Here is a 20,217-nt window from a genome sequence, read left to right as displayed (position 1 = left end):
AGAAGTTAAACCGAGGGAGGCCCTGTCTGCTCTCTCAGGTGGATGTAAAAGATCCCAAGGCACTATCTTGAAGAAGAGCTGGGGAGTTATCCCCAGTGTCCTGGCCAATATTTATCTCTCAATCAGCATAACTAAAAAAAAACAGTTTGGTCATTATCACATTGCCGTTTGTGGGAGCTTTCTGTGCGCAAATTGGCTGCTGTGTTCCCCTATATTACAACAGTGACTACACTTCAAAAGTACTTCATTGGCTGTAAAGTGCTTTGGGACGTCCTGAGGTCATGAAATGTGCTGTATAAATGTCTTTCTTTAATGGCTGTCTGCACTTTAGGGGTGTGTGTCACACAAATATGACTGAAAGTTCTGTAAAAACCACCAGCTCAACAGTATTACAATCACCTTCAGATGTGCAACACACACAGGTGAAGGGCAGGGCTACATCAGAGTGTTATTTGGCAAACCTTTCACACCCCCGCCCCCAATTTGGGAATGGAAAAGAGATAGAAGAAGCCAGATGCTATTTTCAACACAGTGATGCCACGAACAAGTGACTACAGTAATGCATCTCGAGATGGCCTACATCATCGCATCATGTTGAGATCTGTAAAGATTTCATTAGATCAGAGGAGAATATGAGGCGATTTGATAGAGGTGTTTAAAATTATGAAAGCATGGGACGGAGTGGATGGAAACAGATTGAGGAGGGGCCTATAATGAGGGACAAAGATATAAGATTAACTGTAAGAGATTTAGGACACAGAGCAGGAGAGACTTTTTTTTATACGGGAGGATTGTGAGGCTGTGCATTGCATTGTTGGAGTCAGTGATTGAAGCAGAGACTGTGTCGATATCTAAGAAGTAGACTAGATAGGTGGTTGAAGGAAAAGGGACCAACTGTGTCATCACTACCAATGCTCTAGGCTCAGATCAGCACAGATCAGGAATCAGATCTGGAAACTACCTCGGTCTGTATTGCTCAGTTCCACAATGGTAGTGCAATTACCCAGAGTCAGTGACACGGCACAGCCAATCACTATTATAAGATTAGCTCTTATCCTTTGGCATAGAAATACTGTTTGAGCAGTGGTGACAACAAGATGCGCTTTAAGAGTTAACTCCCAATTTCATTCTCCCCGCCCCTCCATGATTGTAGATCATTATTGCCTCCTACAAATTCTATTGGTTAAAAGAGCTGAGAAAAATCTGATTATTTATACTTAAGCTCAGTACATAAAGGGGCTGAGATGTCACTCAGTGATGTTAATACTCTCAGCTGAATCAGGTGCTCAATATCAGCTCCCTTTCACCCTGATGCTGTCCCAACTTAGGCCTGAGTTAAAAGCATGCCTTGAATGAAGCAGGTTAATAATCGAAGGAAAGCTCAACATTCCTCCGGCAGGCCTGTCTGCGGAATAAATCTGAGTTCCACTCTAGATTCAGCCAAGGTACTATACACAAACCGTCTGAAGCAAACCGTCCCACAGGACTCTCGTATGAACTCTTCCAAAACCTAGTGGAGCAGCGGTACTGCCAAATCACCATGTGAAGACTTACTGACGCACCAGGAGGCTTGACACTGGAGCCACTCCAGTTTCAATTTGTCCATCCTACTGTATGTAAGTGGATAATTTAGCATTAAGACTGGTTCAGTAGTCATTCAATCCCTTGTTATCATCAGTGTAAGTAACATAAGCTAGCATTGTTGGATCTGTATCTGCTCACGCTTTCAAGCTCATCCCTGTGGAGTCTGTTCACTGTCCTGGCTCACCTTCAGATATTCCTTGAAGCATTACTGTATCACAGGGAGGAAACAGAACTTCACGGAAACAAGGTAGTAAGGAATTCAGGTCAACTTCATTTACATTGATCTAGATCAACATCCATATATAGAGTTCGTGGTCAACCGTGATTAGACTGGGTGGCAGAATGGGGTGGCACACTTTACTTTGACCTTGAGGATCTGGATTTGAATGCAGCATAAACTGATGGTATAAAAGTCTCCAATCTCTCTGCCGATTGTAAGGAAAATTACTTTTGGGCAGTGTCAAACCAATTTTTAGTCAGAGTAACTTGCCACAGTAAAACTGCTCACATTTCAGCCCAATTGGCACTTTGTTACTGTCTCACTCAGAGAGAGGGGAGGTGAGAAATACAAATGTTACCCAGTTGCAGTAGATGCCATTTCCTTAAGGTTGTAATTGAGGCACATTATTAGGGCAGAGTAGAGGAAGCTTTACACTGCATTGAACTATGCTATACCTGACCTGGGAGTGCTTATGTGAGAAAAAGTTGGAGAAATACTCCATTCTCCCAACACTGAGATCTCCTCCTTTGTTCAGGACAAGCCCTGAATTTTCGTAGTAGTGGCCCTGCAGATGGGAGTACTGTGGCAGAGTATCACATAGCAAAAATGCTGCTCGAGACATTACTCTCAGTGTCTAATCTTACTCACAGTGCACAAATGGGCGCTGTTTGGAGAGCGACAGTGTAACCCACAGCGTGGAGGGAAAACCAGATTGTACGTCCCCATTTATTGGAATACCATGGGCAACTTCAGCTGGACACTTGGAGCATGTGGGCTGGAAGAGCACCTACGAAGAAAGATATGGGGGGAGGGAGGGTTGTGAAATAGGAGGTTGTGCACCCTTAATTGTCGGATAACACAACCTCAAATTATATAACATGCAAAAAGCCCCTTACAAATTCAACAAAATTGGCTCGGTGCAGAGTTAATTCTATGCCAACTGATACGGTGCTTCATTCTGTCATGGATGTGTTATCAATTACCATCTGCAAAGTGGTCCAGCATTAGTCGAACTTTGTGCCCCAGTTAACTTCTGACAAAGTAATTGCCTTTTCCTTCACTCACTTCCCTGCCTTCTACAACGTGCACCACAATTTGATGGGGTGGTGAGGGGGTCGTTTGACTGTGTATCATTCCAATACACCTCGGGCAAATATGTTGTCAGTTGTGTGATATGTTTCTTGGATGTCTGTTGTACATTCCACCTTCATCCATGTTTGTGGAAAAACAAGGTGAATTAAAAGAACCTTACACAGTAAATTACCTTGTCAGGATCCTGTTTCACCAAGTACAATTCTCTGAATGACCTAAAGTGATTATTTTTTTGAAGCTTTATTAGATGCTGGAAATTTCTGATAGCGATAATAGCAGATGAACACTCAAACACGTTGGTATGACATTCCCCTCTCCTCCAGTATAAGGGAGGCGTGGGTTAATGCCTCTATTTAAATAATGGGCAGAGGGATGTTAGACAAGTATGTCAAGTGTTCACCCACTCTTCTCCCCAACAGTATTTTCCAGCCTTTTTATTCTACGACTGTTCTCTAATACAAAGTGAGTCATTATCACATCCTACCCAGTAAACACGAGTGAGTTGAAATCACGCCTCAGCTAATGTAGCAGGCAAAGGAATTATATTCAAATACATTAACACATTGTTACTAGCATTGCGCAGTGCAGTTTTGAGAACTCTAGCACAGATAATTTCTCCAGAACATGGATACTTACTTGAGCACGGCAATGAATAAACAGAGAATGTTTCTACAGAAGCAGGTGTTCTTAAAAATCAGTAAGTAGATAAAGTTTCTGAAGAAATTGAGCACATACGCTATGGGAATCGATAAGAGAGTTCTTCTTAGAGAAGGAGAAGTTACTGTATTAGCCAGCAAAGGAAAACTGACCATAAAAATTACAACTAGTTGTAATATGGTATAATCAATGTCCAGTAATCTATCACAAAAGGATATAATATATGACATAATATAATATGAAGATGAACTCTCAAGACATGGAATGGGAAGGGGCCATTTAGCCTACTCCTTCAAATAAACCACATATTATGTTGCAGTAAGAGAAGATTCTGACAAATAAGGCTCTACATTAACTCGCAAAGCTGAATATGTTTTTGTTGGAGAAAAGAAGAATGAGGAGGAAAGAAGTCTGAGGATCAACATGTTCTTGGCTCAGTGGTAGCACTCCTGTCTCTGAATCAATAGGTGGTGGATTCAAATCCCGCTCTAGACCTTGAACACATAATTCAGTGCTACAGTTTTGGAGGTGCCGTTTTTGGATGAGCTATTAAACTAAGGCCCTGTCTGCCCTCACAGGCAGATGTAAAAGATTCCATTACGCTATTTGAAGAGCAGGGAAATTCTCCCTGGTGTCCTGGTCAATGTTTATCCCTCAACCAACATCTCTAAAACAAATAACAACAGAAAATGCTGGAAACACTCAGCAGGTCAGGCAGCATCAAGGAGAGAGAAACAGAGTTAACATTTCAGGTCAAGGACCCTTTGTATCTCTAAAACAAATACCTGGTCATTTATCTCATTGCTGTTTGTGGGACTTTGCTGTGCACAAATTGGCTATCATGTTTCCTTACATTACAACAATAATTATACTTCAAAATGACTTAATTGACTGTGAAGCACTTTAGGACATCCAGAGGATGTGAAAGATGCTATATAAATGCATGTTCTTTCTGTGTCTTTAAAATACTGAGAGATATAGATGTAAGCAGCCCATTTGGGCACGTAAAAGACACCAGTATAAAGTGAACAAGCAGAGGTTTCCCCTTCCCCACAGAATAATAAATATGTTTAATGAACACTCAACTAATGCAGCTGATAGCGTACAAATAAAAAAAACTGCAAACACTGGAAATCTGAAACAAAAACAATAAGCACTTGACATGCACATAAGATCATGAAAGGGCGGTGGAAACAGATTCAATAGCAACTTTCAAAAGAGAATTAGATAAATACTTCAAGGGAAAAAAATATAGTGCTATGGGGAAAGAGCAGGGAGTGGGATTAATTGGATATCTCTACCAAAGAGCCATCACAGGAATGATGGTCCGAATGGCCTCCTTCTGTGCTGTATCATTCTATGATTGTGTGATCAGTTAGTATCTGCTTGGAGAACAGATGGGTTAAAGTTTCGGATGTATACCCTTCATTAGAACCTTATCTTAAGCAAGCCTTTTAGGAAGAATGGACAAAAAACAGAGTGGAGGAGAACAACAGATACTCCATTCACAGAGAGTGTTACTGGATTGAACGGCCTGCAAACTGCTTCATACAGAAAACTGATAGGCAATGTAAAGATAATTGGCATGGATAGACATTAAAAGTGCAGAAGATTGTAGAAGCAGTTAAGGTGGTGAAAATGGGGGACAACCAATGAAAAGAGGCAAAGAAATGGGAGAAATTGCCAAAGGAAAAGGGGATTAAAAAAAACCTGCCAATACATGGGACCCGAAATACCAAGAGAAGATATACAGTGGATCCGCCAGTCCCAAAGAGAGAAAAGCAGGCCAGCAACTGCTTTCCAGAGGAATCATTCCCTCTGGATATTCTTCTTCACTGTTCCACAATCCCAATCTCCGACTACCCTTCCCCTGGTATCTACCTGTGCAACTGCAGTAGATGCAACACCTGTTTATTCACCTCCTCCCATACCACTGTCCAGGGCCCCAAACATTCCTTCAGGGTGAGACTGCAGTTTACATGTGCTTCTGCCAATCCAGCATACTGTATTCTCAGCTCACGGTGTGACCCCTTCTGTTTGAGGAGACCAAATTCAGATGATGTGCCCACTTTGTAATACTTTTTGTTCAGTCTGGAATTCAACCCCGACCTCCCTCTGACTCACGACTTTAAGTCTCCCCTTCAATCCCAACCTTTCTCTCTTTGACATCACACACTTCAATTCAAGCTTCAGCACCAGTATCTCATCTTTCTCAGTAACTTCAAGTCTGAATGAAATCTCCAGTTTTCTTTACAGCAGGGGTGCTGATGATGTAGGGTGGGTCTGTTGGTATATTGAGCAGGGAAGGCAGCTTGACATTTGGGGTGTAGACTCTTCACCAGAGCACAGTTCTGACAGATGAGGAGGGGGAAGGTCTGTGCCCAGGGTGCCAGCTTCCTTTTACTCTTTTTGGGACTGGCAGACCCACTGTGTGTTTTCTAGCATTTTCTGTTTTTGTTTCAGGTTTTTTTTCCTATTCTTTGTCCAATTTCCTTTGTCCTTGTGTAGACTCTCCCATGTTTCTTCACTGTCCTAGAGTGTGTATGCTTTTTAATGTCTTGCCATTGCCTCTCACTGAAATGATGCTTTTACATTATTTAATTGAAGGAGTTTGCAGGTCATTCAACCCATTAACTTCCTTTCTTAAATTGGAGAGTCACCCTCTCCTGTTTTGCCCAACCTTGCTTGTGTTCTCTCCATTTTCAGTGTTGATGAAGGGTGACACACAAAATATCAACCTGTCTTTTCTCTTTATAGATGCTGAATGCCCTGCTGTGAATTGCCAGCATTACATAGAATGGTTTTTATTGTAGCTGATACTGTGTCAATGATAAAGTGCTGCCGTTGGTAGCACAGATGATCAAATTAGCTGTGATAACTCAAAGACCCCATCACCTTCAGGAGGTCAGTACTTTGGGAGTTTAATACTCTCTTCAGAGTGGCTGAGCAGTGCATCAGGACTGCGACATAATTGATCAGCGGTCTAAAATACTGGTGAGCGCTGATGGGCTATTCAACAAAGCTGCTCACTGGCACTTTAAACTGAGCAGTGCTGTGAGCAGATTCCGTTTGTGGGCCACCTACCTTATGTACCTCAGGAAGAAGACGGTGAACTTGCATTTCTATAGCGCCTTTCAAGACCTCAGGACATCCCAAATGCTTTTCAGCCAATTAAGTACTTTTTGAAGTGTAGTCACCATTGTAATGTAAGAAACTCGGCAGCCAATTTGTGCACAGCAAGCTCCCATAAACAGCAATGTGAGAAATAGCCAGATAATCTGTTTTAGTGATGTTGACTGAGGGATAAATATTGGCCAGGGCACCGGGGAGAACTCCCCTGTTCTTCTTCGAATAGTGGCCATGGGATCTTTTACGTCCACCTGAGAGGGCAGACAGGGCCACGGTTTATTGTCTCATCCAAAAGACAGCAGCTCTGACAGTGCAGCGCTCTCTCTCAGCACTGCACTGGAGTGTCCGCCTGGGTTATGGGATTTAAAGATGAATCACCAGCTGCAATAAATCAGCTGCTGACTCGCTGACAATGAGGTACAATGAAGGTTTATCCGGAGGATTTCTTTTCTGATGCCTAAGCAATGGAAGAAGTGACACCAAACTGATCAGTAGAGAACGCAGAAAGAGCAAAGATTTTGTACATTTGGTTTTGGAAATCACAATGTGAGCTCTACAGGACAGAACCTCAACAATCAGCAAGAAAACTGTGGAATTGAGGCAATCAGGCAAAAATCCTGCAGGATATGACTGTGTATTATCCAATTGACCTTTTGGATTTCACAACAGCATTCCCATGATCCCAAGAGTACTGGGATCTTCATCTTCCATACAATATTTGATCATCCATACCAGGGGTCCCCTATTATAGCCAGACTGGGTCCATTTTCCTCATTCACCAATCTTACCATGGTCTGGATATGATTCGACCTCAATCCTTTTCTCGCAGTGTCAACAAAAGTCCGTCTCTCTCTTCACTTATGTCTGTCACTATTCCTCTGTCTCTGTTTTTCCCTCCATTTCACCCCTTTCTCTGTGTTTTTTTTATATTCGTTTCTCCGAGTGTCTCTTACTTTCTGACCTTTCTCTCAGCTACTTTCTCCCTGGGCGCTGAGGCCAATTATAGTCAGAATACTGTAGCTTAAACATCAAAGAGCAATGATATGATAGGAAGATCATTGGCATGACAGGATGGAGCCTCATGTATTTATACAGAAACTTTATACACGTCTTTATACCTGATAAAAATCTGCCTTTCTAAATTTAACTGTGCATTTCAATTGAGTTAAGTCCAAACTCACGTTTAAAAAATGCCTTTTTAGTATGTATGTTTTTAATAACTAACAGTATGTTAGTTTCATCCATTTTAAACTTTTATGATATTCAATGTTCTTCCCTCTTCTTTTTCTTTTCTTGCTTCACCTTTTTTTTAGTTCTCTCTTTACTATTTTATTTCCCTTTTAAAATTTTCTTCCTCTCAGACACCACTTTTACAGAGTCAGTTACACAATGCGAGTCTTGAGTCACGTTTCCATTTGTTGGCACTAGGAATTTCAACTCTAATCTACCAAAAGTCTCGCTACTAGCAAAAAAAAAAACACTTGCTGCCTATGGTGGCACTTTTACTGTCGCACCTTTACTGTCACATTTGTTGGGATTGAAGTAAAACAGCCACAAATCAGAACTTAAGAGGTCATGAGTTTGGGAGGTGATGCAGAAGAAACCGTGGCAAGTTGCTGCAGTGCCTCCTGTAGATAATACACAGTGTAGCCAAGGTTATGCTGATAGTGGAGGGTGTGAATGTTTAAGGTGATGGATGGGCTGCCGTTCAAGCAGACTGCTCTGTCCTAGATGGTCACAAGCTTCTTGAATATTGTTACAACTTCACTCATCCAGGCAAGTGGAGAGTATTACATCGTGACTTGCGTCTTGTAGGTGGTGCGGAGGCTTTGGGGAGTCAAGAGGTGAGCCACTTGCCACAAAATGCCAGCCTCCGACCTGCACTAATAGCTACAGTATTTATGTAACTGGTCCAGTTGAGATTCTGGTCAATGGTGACCCCTAGAATATTGCAGTAGGGGAACTCAGTGATGTAAATGCCATTGAATGACAAGGGGAGATGGTTAGGCATTCTATTATTGGAGATGGTCAATGCCCGGTACTTGTGTGGTGTGAATGCAACTTACCATTTATCAGCCTTAGCCTGGATGTTGGCCGGATCTTGCTGCATGTGGACATGGACTGCTTCATTATCTGAGGATTGTGAATTGAACTGAACGCTGCACAATCATCAGCGAACATCCCCACTTCTGACATAATGATGGAGGGAAAGCCATTAATAAAGCAGTTGAGGTAGTTGGACCTAGGACACTGCCCTGAGGAACTCCTGCAGTGATGTCCTGGAACTGAGATGATTGGCCTCCATCAATCACAGCCAGCTTATTTTGTGCTAGGTATGACTCCACCCACTGAAGATTTTTCCCTCTGATCCCCATTGACTTCAATTTTACTCAGGTTTCTTTGTGCCACACTTGGTTGAAAGGTGCCTTGATGAAAAGAGCAGTAACTCTTACCTCATCTCTGCATGTCCAAGTTTGGACCAAGGCTGCAATGAGGTCTGGGGCCTAGTGGCCCTGGCGGAATCCAAACTGAGCATCGGTGAGCAGGTTATTGGTGAGTAAGTGCCGTTTGATGGCGTTGCCAATGACACCTTCCATCACTTTGCTGATGATTGGGAGTAGGCTGATGGGGCGGTGATTTACCAGGTGGGATTTGTCCTGGCTCTTGTGGACAGGACACACCTGGGCAATTTTCCACATTGTTGGGTAGATGTCAGGGTTGCAGATGTATTGAAACAACTTGGCTAGAGACACGACTACTTCTAGAGTACAAGTCTTCAGCATGACAACTGGGATGTTGTTGGGGCTCATAGCCTTTGCTGTATCCAGTGCGCTCAGCCGTTTCTTGATGTCACATGGAGTGAATCAAATTGGCTGAAGACTGGCATCTGTGATGTCGGGGTCATCAGGAGGAGGCTGAGAAGAAACATCCACTCGGCACTTCTGGATAAAGATGGTTGTGAACGCTTCAGCCTTGTCTTTTGCACTCGCGTGCTGGCCTCCACCATCATTGAGGTTCGGGATGCTCATGGAGCCTCCTCCCCCCATTAGTTGTTTAATTGTTCACCTCCATTCACACCTGGATGTGGTAGGACTGCAGAGCTTTGATCTGATTTGTTGGTTGTGGGATTGCTTAGTTCTCTCTATAGCATGCTGCTTCTGCTGTTTAGCATGCATGTAGTCCTTTGTTTTTGCTTTATCAGGTTGACACCTCAAATTCAGGTATGCCTGGTGCTGCTCCTCGTATAATCTTCTATACTACTCATTGAACCAGGGTTGGTCATCTGATTTGAAGTAGTGTGCGATATGCCAAGCCGTAAGGTTACAGATTGTGGTGGAATATAATTCTGCTGCTGTTGATGGCCCACAGTGTCTCATGGATGCCCAGTTTTGAGCTGCTGGATCTGTTCTGAATCTATCACACTTAGCATAGTGGTAGCGCTACACGACATGATGGAGGATGTCCTCACTGTGAAGACGGGATTTGGTCTTAACAAGGACTGTGGTCACTCCTACCAATACCATCACGTACAGACACACCTGTGATCGGTAGATTGGTGAGGACGAGGTCAAGTAGGCTATTGCCTTGTCTTGGTTGTCTCACCACCTGCCGTAAGCACAGTCTGACAGCAGCTCAGTCAGTGGTGGTACAACTGAGCCACTCTTGGTGATGGCTACCCTCAGTGCTTCCTCCAAGTGGTATTCAACATGGAGGAGTACTGATTCATCAAAGCATGCGTCACCTAGTTTTTCATGCATTTTGCAGAAAGCTCGTGAAACAGGAGCAGGACCCTACTTACATATTTAAATTGATCCAATACTGATATCAGGCAGCCGCCAAGGATGCCGAAAAGCAGTGAGGACCAATATGGCGGCAGCCATACTGCTGGTACAGTTTTAGGTGCAGATCCCGTGCCTAGAAATTGGTATATATCGCCCCCATTTTACGCCCAAAATACAGGTAAAACGCATAGCAATTTCTACACCAGTGTGTCCAAATAAATTTTGCTTAATGTGGCCCACGGCAAGTGCCAGGATGTCAAATCAGGCCCACAATGTAGATTGAGTTTGACACGCCTGCTGTACACCTGATCAGCCAGGTTTTGATTGTTTGCAAACTCCCTTCCCCAACCTTGGCAAATTTTGTCTGTTTGCCTCTATGCCCACTTCTAAATCATGGATATACACTGGTATACAACATGAATAGCAAGGGTCCCAGCACTGATCCTTGGCACATGCCACCAGTGGCATCCTGCCAAACTGACACAGCTCCGTGCACAACCACCCTCTGTGTCCTTTGACGCAGTCAGTTGCCAAACCACTTCAATAACTGACCGCCTATTTTGGGTGCTGATCTATCTATGAACCAACTTCCTATGTTATACTGTATCAAAAGCCCTGCTGAAGTCTAGATAAACAATGTCCATGGACTTTCATTCACCCACAAACTCCAGTTCATCCTCAGAGGACATTCTGATGTAGCTCAAAGAACAATATGGTTTGTGAAACCTCAGCAATTACCCCCCTAATCTCTATTCGACACAAACACTTGAACAGACTATTCTAGTCATCTGTTAAAATGCAACTTCAAGTTGTCATCGTGGATACTTTCAGGACAACCTTGATCGGTATATTCTATCACCTTTACAAACAGGATGTTGGTTTAACGCCTGATTCAAAAGACAGCACCTCCAACAGTGCAGAAGCCCCCGAATACGGCCGTTGTGTCAGCCTAGATTAAGTGCTCAATTCCTACAGTGGAGCTTGAACCCACAACCTGATATGTGTGTGTAGTACTGAGGGAGTGCTGCACTGTCGGAGGTGCTGACCTTTAGATGAGATGTTAAGCCCAGGTCTTGTGTGATCGTTGAGGTGTGTTCATGATCGCATGGCTCTATTTGAATTAGAGCAGGGCGTTCTCCCGGTGTCCTCACCGATGCGCCACCCTCAAGCAACACCAACAAAAAACAGATTGTTGTTTGCGGGATCTTCCTGTGCCTAAAGTAGCAGCCACATTTGCTATCAGTTGGCGTGCTTTAATCTAATTAATTGGGGTAGATTTTCATCTTCACCACTTGGCGGTAAACAGGCTGAGCAGGTTGCCCACCCGGTATCGAACCCACCTGATTTTAATTCCATTAATCTGAATCGGGTGGGTTTTACAATGGGGAGGGCGATTCGCTCCACCAGATTACTGCCCAGATGGTGAAGATGAAGATCTACCCCATTGTCTTTGCGATGTTTCGGAGAGAAGTGCTGAGGTGCGATATGAATGCGAGCCTTTCTTTATTTTTTCTTCCAAGTTTAAGTCAGAGCAGTCTGATTAGCTGGCCAGACCGATGGCTTCTATAGATAATAAATGGAGATGTCAGGCGGCTGTATTAGAATCACCCAATGGCCTTAATCAGGTAACAAACCCAAACAGAACGGATTTAAAAAGACTCTAAATACAAGCTACTGTACGATGGTGCCCTCTCGTGGTAGGCCTTTCACACAACAACTCTGTGAAGCAGTAGCCTTTAGTTTTGTGCTGATGCCCCTCTGTTTCGCATCAACCAATGTTATTAGAAAACCTGCGCTTATATATATTTTTAAAATTCCCTCCATCGCTTCTCATGTCACACACCAAAAAACCACCGACTTGAAACTGGCTTCTGCTGTGTGCAGTGAGAATCCTTGCACCATACTGACACCAGCAGAGAAAAGGACCAACAGGAAACGATACACTAAAACAAATTTTGGTACCATGGCATAGGGTGTGGTGGCACCAACATTTGGCAGTATGGGGCTGTGAATTCAGATCTAGGCCATTCAGCAATTCGAGCCTGTTCCACCATTCAATTAGATCATGGCTGATTCCGTATCCCTTAATACCCCTTCCTAACAAAAATCTATCAAGCTCAGTTTTGAAATTATCAATTGATCCCCAGTCTCAACAGCTTTTTGGGGGGAGAGCATTCCAGATTTCCACTACCCTGTGTGTGAAGAAGTGCTTCCTGACATCACCGCTGAACGGCCTAGCTCCAATTTTAAGGTTCTCGACGCCCCCACCAGAGTAAATTGTTTTTCTCTATCTATCCTATCCAATCCTTTAATCATCTTAAACACCTCAAGTTGATCACCCCTTAATCTTCTCAGGGCCTAGCCTAGGGAATACAAGTTAGTCACTCTTCTACCTCCTCTCTCAGCTGTCGGAGGCCAAGTGGGTCATTTTGGTGAAAGGGTGAAAATTGATGCTAAATGGGTGCTGTGCTAATAAGACACGCCTGTTTGAATGTCTGGTTTTAGCATGCAATTTTGGTCCTAACTGTGATTACCATGAGGATGTGGAGTGAGCTGGCTGGCACACAGCAGCATTTTTCAGGATGGCTCAGGGACCAAGTGAGAGAGTGCACAGGTACTTGAACATGGCACTGAAGGTCCTGCTGGAGGTGTTCCAGAGGAGATGGGATGTCCTGTACCCGCAGGGGGTGAAGGGGTCCACCTCAGCCTCCTGTTCCTCCTGTCCCTCTCTCCTCCAGCAGCTAGTGTAGCTCTGCCTGGGATCATCTCCTCCGGCCATTCCTCCCGCAGACCAAGGGGGACACCTAGCAAAATGCCAATGAGCAAGCACTCCCTTTCTCCTGGTGACTCCTATAAGGTATCTAATAAGGTAGAGTAACACAGCACTTACTCTTTTTAAATGAAGTCCTCAGTGAAATTCCAGAATAAATGTTGATCGTGTTGGTGAAGTTTTGCCAAAACTTCCTGGAAAGTCTCCTGATGTGTTTTAAAAGTCCTCTTCAAACCTCCAGCAGCAAGTTAACAGTAAGAAGTGATATACTTTTAAGTAGGGCTCAAAATCCTAAGCAATGACTTGTTTACTCCCACTCAGCTGGTTGATGTTAGGAGAGGGTTTTAGCTCAAGCGCAATCCACCAAAATGCCGTGAAGCCTCATTAATGAGTGTTAGCAGGCAATTTAGTTGTCAATCAGCCCCTGAATGATCCTCCGGGCGGCCATTCCTAATGTAAGCTTCAACACCTTTACCAAGATGGCGTTGTAAAAATTCGCAATAATTTACAGTTCTGAAGATTCATTTTTTTTGATTAAAGAATCCCTGGGCGATGTGCTTTTAAATTTCCAGGGATAAAAATGGCTGTCACCACATGGCCGAAGACAAAGGACAATGCTTTGTTTACAAAGCAATTGAATGCTATTAGCATTTGTTTGTATATCGAGTGGATACATCTAAACTGCAGAAGATACTTTTGCACCTTGAATGGGAAACGTTTAACATTTGAATCGGTTTTAAATCACCCAGCACTGGACAATAGAGCAGTTGTATCTCCCTTTTGTTTCAGCCCAGGGAGCTCCGGAAGACACATTAACCCAGTCTAACCACTTTGAGTTTGCCAATCAAGGCTTCCTCTGGTGTATTGGACCCTTTTGGGTGGGGATTTTGCACACAGCCCTTGCAAGGCAGAACGGCAGGGGGGAGGGGGGGCTCACCATATATAAGATAAGCTGCTGAGAAGCTAGCTCTCTCTTGACTTCCTGGGACCATAGGTGAGCCTCTCTCTCTCTCTCTCTCTCTCTTACTTCGCTGGACCACAGGTGAGCAGAGTGTTCTGACTCCTCAGCAAAGCAACCTAGTTAAGGAGTTTGGGGGATGGTGATTTAAGGGAATTGCTAAGATTGTTTAAATAACATTGTAGCCATTGTATCCCTCATTTTCGCCGTCTGCAATCCCCTGTTCTATAGTTTTACAATTTTACTGTGTTCATGTGGGATAGTTTGATATTTTGATTATAGTTTCTTTTAGTTAATAAAACTTGATTTTTTTCTCTCATCCAAACTATGTGTCTGTTTTAATATCAATAATTATAAGCCCTGCAGTCAGAACTGGAAGGTGGGGTAGCGATTCGAAACCGCTGTTTTAAAATTGGTTTTATTGGAATTGGTCTGATGTGCAGGCAAAGGCTGCAAGACCAGGAAAATTACTTTAAACCAGTTTAAAGAAGCCCCAAACCCTTACAATGGCGACTGCGGGCAGGACTGCAGGCCGTTTTTGATATGATAAGTGGTCTGGATCTAGAGAAAGCATCAGTTATTGTCTTTCTTGCTTTCAGTCTGTGGGCAGCCCTGCGGAAGGTAGTGGCAGTGTGTAAGCTGACCTATCAGGGTATAGGTGGCTGGGCTAGGAAGGGTGAGATGGGAGAGCAGGCGGAGTTTAAAGAGGCCAAGAATCGGGAGTCCCAGCTTGAAAAATGCCAGGCGGAGGTAGAACGCCTCAGAGAGATGTATGAGGCCAGAGCTAGTGGTATGAGGGTGCGGGAAGAGAATGCACGCCTCACACTAGAGGTCACGAAATGCCAGGCATATATAGAGCGCCTTGTGCAGGAAGTCACAGAGGTGAGGGACAGAGAGATGAGGCTACAAGAGAAGAATGCACACCTCACCCAAGAAGCTAGCGGGAGAGAGAGCCATGCGAGAAACGAGATAGAATTCCTAAAGTACCAAATCACTGAGGCCAGGGAAAATGAGATGAGACTGCGGGAAGAGAATGCCAGGTTTGGTGAAGCAGATCATGGCCCCTGTAGGGCAGAGATAGAAAGCCTTAACATGGCTTTAAAGGAATCAAAGGGAATGATTTGCATGATCAGCCCGAAGGCAGGTCAGCCGGATTTTACTGGCAGCCCAAGTAGAACCATCTCACAGGCAGCACCCAGAACAGTGCTGGATTGGGAATTAGAGACCCCAAGACCGCAGCCCACAGCTCCGAGTCTTGAGGAGCATTGGCAGCGAGGAGGGGTGGACAATGGGGTGGTTGGAGATCACCAGCAGGTCCCGCTAGGCAGGCGGGGACCAGGACCAGTGTACCCCCTCCAACAACGGAGGTACGGTCCGCCCGTGAGGAGTGAGCCTGAGAATAGGAATCCTCAGCCCACAGCAAGTTCGAGTTCACAGGCAAGCACTGTGGCTTGTGTGGGGGGAGGAGCCATTCATATTCAGAGTAAGCTGTTTAAGCCAGGGAACAGGAAAGGAGAGTTCTGGGACCCCTGTCGAGCAGGTCCAGTAGCAGAAATCTGGGACAAGGGAGGCACACAGGGGATAGTTTTGGCCCCAGAAAAAAGGCAGGTCCAAAATTCCCCAGTTAAAGCCACCTGGGTGAGGGAACATGAGTTTGCTGTCCATGCAAGTTCAAGTTCACAGCATACAAAAACAGGAACTGTGACTTATTTCCAGGGAAAAGCAGACAAACCCAGAGAGAGATTTGCACTGGCAGGCTGCCAGGGACATTATACAGTGCGGGCTATTTGGACATGGGGGAGAAGGTTCCCAGCCAGCTGGGGCTGTGACCCAAGCTCAGGGTCCGCCAGCCAAAGTTTCCCCCATCGAGACACCCCTCAGAAGGTCTCAGCGGGTGCCCCAGCCTAAGAAAGCATGGTCACCCACTTTACAGTGGAGTAGGGCGGACTCCCGAGCCGGGGAGAAGCCAGAGAACAGGGGTCCCCACTCAACAGCCATAAGCTGCGAGGGACCAGAGACAGGAGACAGTCCAGCTTTGCTGCAGCCAGCAGCAATCTGCGAGAGTGCCAGAGATTAGCCTGGCCGTCCGGAGACGGGCGGTATCTGTATTATAGCTATGTGTGTGTATATAGCTTGCTTTAAGGTGTATTTTAAGTTTGTTGATTTAACTAGTTTTAAGTTTAAGTTTAAAGAGTTTAAATTTACATGTGTGCCGAATGTTTGTGTTTTGGTCCGAGGTCGAGGGACCCGACCATGTCTCCACCTAAGGCAGCAGGTCAGTGAGACCTGGCTGCATGTCCCTTTTAAGTTTTTGCAGGAGATGGGAAAATGAAGCAGCCATGTTCGCCCAGCCCGAGCTGGACATCGAATGAAGATACGGAATGTTGGGGATCACCTCGCCACTGGACGAATCCAGGAGACCCCGCAGCGATCTTCGGGAAAAACCGGACAGAGTCCGGAGGAATTTGCCTACTTCTCCTACGGGGAGGAGATGGCCCCAGCTGGGTGGGGCACGGCCGCCAACCCAGCACTATCCTGACCGAAGTTCACTTGCGGGAGACCTCGCTGTTGAGGAGTCACGATGGAGAAGCGTGGGCGCCTTGTGATAGGGACGCGTTCCCCGGGGGTGGGTGGTGATGGCCCGGGAATGATTGTATAGAGGAGGGGGAGACCCAAGAGTCGCGTGGGTGCGGTCGGGGGAGGGAGGAACTCACCCGGGGGCCCACGGGCAAAGAGGATAAATGTGGCTGGGAAGGATGAGTGGGTGGCCGGATCAGTGTGGGGCCAGGGAGAGCTGCCATACAGGCACCCATCATTTTCTGCAGCCAGTCGAGGGAAGACGGGAGGGGGAGGGACTGGGAGTCATGAGATCCCATACTCCCCGGTCTCGGTCTGTGCCAAGGTAATTTAAACGTGAGGGGTATCCCGCCTCCACAAAGGGACAAGGGAACGGTTCAGGGCTGGCGGAGCAGGCTGGTCGGTAAATCCATTCTGCCTGTTTTAAAGTTTAAGACGATCAAAGGGGGGTGGAAGGTACTTTTACTGCCCGAGTGGGAGGAGCAATGCCCACTCGAATTTCGTGACCCATCATCGGCACGTGATGATCGGGGTTCATTTAAGCATGTTGTTTAATGATTTTTTGTATTTTGTGTTACAGCCCCAAGTTGAGCAGAGGCGTAGGACCCTCTCCGTGCTTGGGACCAGTTTGTGACAACTCCAAGTTGAGCAGAGGCGTAGGACCCTCTCCGTGCTTGGGATTGTTTTGATTACATTGTGTAACTAAGATTGCAACATTTTGTAATAACTTATGATGTAAAAAAGTGATTGTAAATTTGGTTTACACTGTATAAATTTACAAGAGTGTAGGGGTATGAGACCCCTTATTGAAAACTGAAGTATCTGTAAGATGCCAACCGTACCATGGTTTTTTTTTCTTGAATTAAAGGGGAATAGATGGGACGGGGATCAGTGGCAGATAGCTATTAGGTAAATACAGGGGATGGTTGTTTGTGGGGGGTCAGAAATTATTGCTCATTTCTTCAAGAGGATACTACAAGCAAGCTGGAAGTATCCAAGGGCAGACTGTAAGAATTCGCAATAATTTACAGTTCTGAAGATTCATTTTTTTTGATTAATGAATCCCTGGGCGATGTGCTTTTAAATTTCCAGGGATAAAAATGGCTGTCACCACATGGCCGAAGACAAAGGACAATGCTTTGTTTACAAAGCAATTGAATGCTATTAGCATTTGTTTGTATATCGAGTGGATACATCTAAACTGCAGAAGAGACTTTTGTACCTTGAATGGGAAACGTTTAACATTTGAATGGGTTTTAAATCACCCAGCACTGGACAATAGAGCAGTTGTATCTCCCTTTTGTTTCAGCCCAGGGAGCTCCGGAAGACACATTAACCCAGTCTAACCACTTTGAGTTTGCCAATCAAGGCTTCCTCTGGTGTATTGGACCCTTTTGGGTGGGGATTTTGCACACAGCCCTTGCAAGGCAGAATGGCAGGGGGGAGGGGGGGCTCACCATATATAAGATAAGCTGCTGAGAAGCTAGCTCTCTCTTGACTTCCTGGGACCTCTCTCTCTCTCTCTCTCTTACTTCGCTGGACCACAGGTGAGCAGAGTGTTCTGACTCCTCAGCAAAGCAACCTAGTTAAGGAGTTTGGGGGATGGTGATTTAAGGGAATTGCTAAGATTGTTTAAATAACATTGTAGCCATTGTATCCCTCGTTTTCACCGTCTGCAATCCCCTGTTCTATAGTTTTACAATTTTACTGTGTTCGTGTGGGATAGTTTGATATTTTGATTATAGTTTCTTTTAGTTAATAAAACTTGATGTTTTTTTCTCATCCAAACTATGTGTCTGTTTTAATATCAATAATTATAAGCCCTGCAGTCAGAACTGGAAGGTGGGGTAGCGATTCGAAACCGCTGTTTTAAAATTGGTTTTATTGGAATTGGTCTGATGTGCAGGCAAAGGCTGCAAGACCAGGAAAATTACTTTAAACCAGTTTAAAGAAGCCCCAACCCCTACAGCGTCTTGCATTAAACGTGGGCTAAACCCATGTTTCAGCTTAAGACTCTATCCTGGCCACATCGGAGGCTCATTCGCACTTAAATATTGGGGGAAACCAGTTCCTAAACTCTGGGAAGAAGGAAACAAATTCAGATGGTGTGTCTTCATTTTCTTTTCTTCTCCTCTCTTCAGGGGATTGAGTAAAGGGAAAATAAGCACCATGAAACAGAAGCTGATCCCAGTAGAGAAACTGGAACTGACCCCTGTTAGTGATGCCATGTAAGTGCCTTCTCTAGCACGCTGGCATTCATAGTAATGATGTGAAAGACCACAACAGGAGAGTGAGATTTCCCTGCTCAGCATCCATCGCTAGCCTATACCAAGGAATGGAGGAGGGGTGCGTCAACTGAACAACACACCAAGGCCTAGAAATTCAGTTGGGCGCGCCAGCCGTTAGCGCCTTAGGAGGAGTAGATCTCAAGCGCTAGGCGCTTAGCGCCCGGGCACAGCGCGATCTGCGCCTCGCCCCAACTTCAGTACACATTTAGCGCCGGCGCAAAGTCTTAGCGCACGCCCTGCTGCGCGCGCAGATCATGACGTCATTTCCTAGTGCAACGCCCTTTGTGCGCCCCGAACCGGAACTTCACTCACGCCAGCCCATTGTGCGCCGGGCGGCCCTAACGACTGTGAAGTGCAACGGTACAGAGCCGAGGCGGGCCGCGGGGAGCGCTAATTAAAGGGCACTTACCCTGCACTATAAAGGCCAGCCATTTTGCAGCATTCACTCTTGTGCAACGGTTTTTTGGAGAGAGACCAAGAGGAGAGCTTACTGGTTTGGACCAACACTAGGACAGGTATTTTTGGCTCAGGCCAGAGCTTAGCAATTATCTTTGCCTTCATTGAGAGCTCAGTGTTTGCCAGCATATAATGGGGGCTGCATTGGGTGCCAACGCTGACTTTCAGCCTTATGCCAGAAGGGCTTACAGACGCCATGAGAGAGTGGCAGCCCTGGCTAGATGCAGAGGGGGCAACAGGCGTCGCCAACTGAGGCCTTACCCACCCAGGGTATACCGCCAGCAGTCCTCCTATCTGACCATGTCTGCCGCGAAGTGTGTTAGGAGGCTGCGATTCAGAAGGGAGGTGGTTGCAGACATCTGCTAGCTGCTTCAGAGAGATCTGCAGCCACAGCTGATGCACAGGATGTCTCTGTCGGTGGCAGTGAAGGTGACGGTGGCTCTCAACTTCTATGCCACCGGCTCCTTCCAATCCGCTGCTGGGGACATCGCTAACATCTCCCAGTTCGCCGTGCATTGCTGCATCCGCCAGGTGACCGATGCCCTTTTCAGAAGGAGACATCAATTCATCTCCTTCCCCATGACCCTGGACAAGCAGCAGCAGCGTGCAGTGGGATTTGCAAGAATAGCGGGCTTCCCCATGGTGCAGGGCGCCATTGACTGCACGCATGTGGCTTTGCGGGTACCTCTGGAGCATGCCGAGGA

The sequence above is a fragment of the Somniosus microcephalus genome, chromosome 3, assembly GCF_052327205.1.
Source record: "Somniosus microcephalus isolate GS21.2 chromosome 3, FLI_Smic_1.0, whole genome shotgun sequence".
In the NCBI taxonomy this organism is placed as follows: Eukaryota; Metazoa; Chordata; class Chondrichthyes; order Squaliformes; family Somniosidae; genus Somniosus; species Somniosus microcephalus.
The sequence above is the reverse complement of the archived record's forward strand: the minus strand, read 5'-3'. Positions refer to the sequence as shown.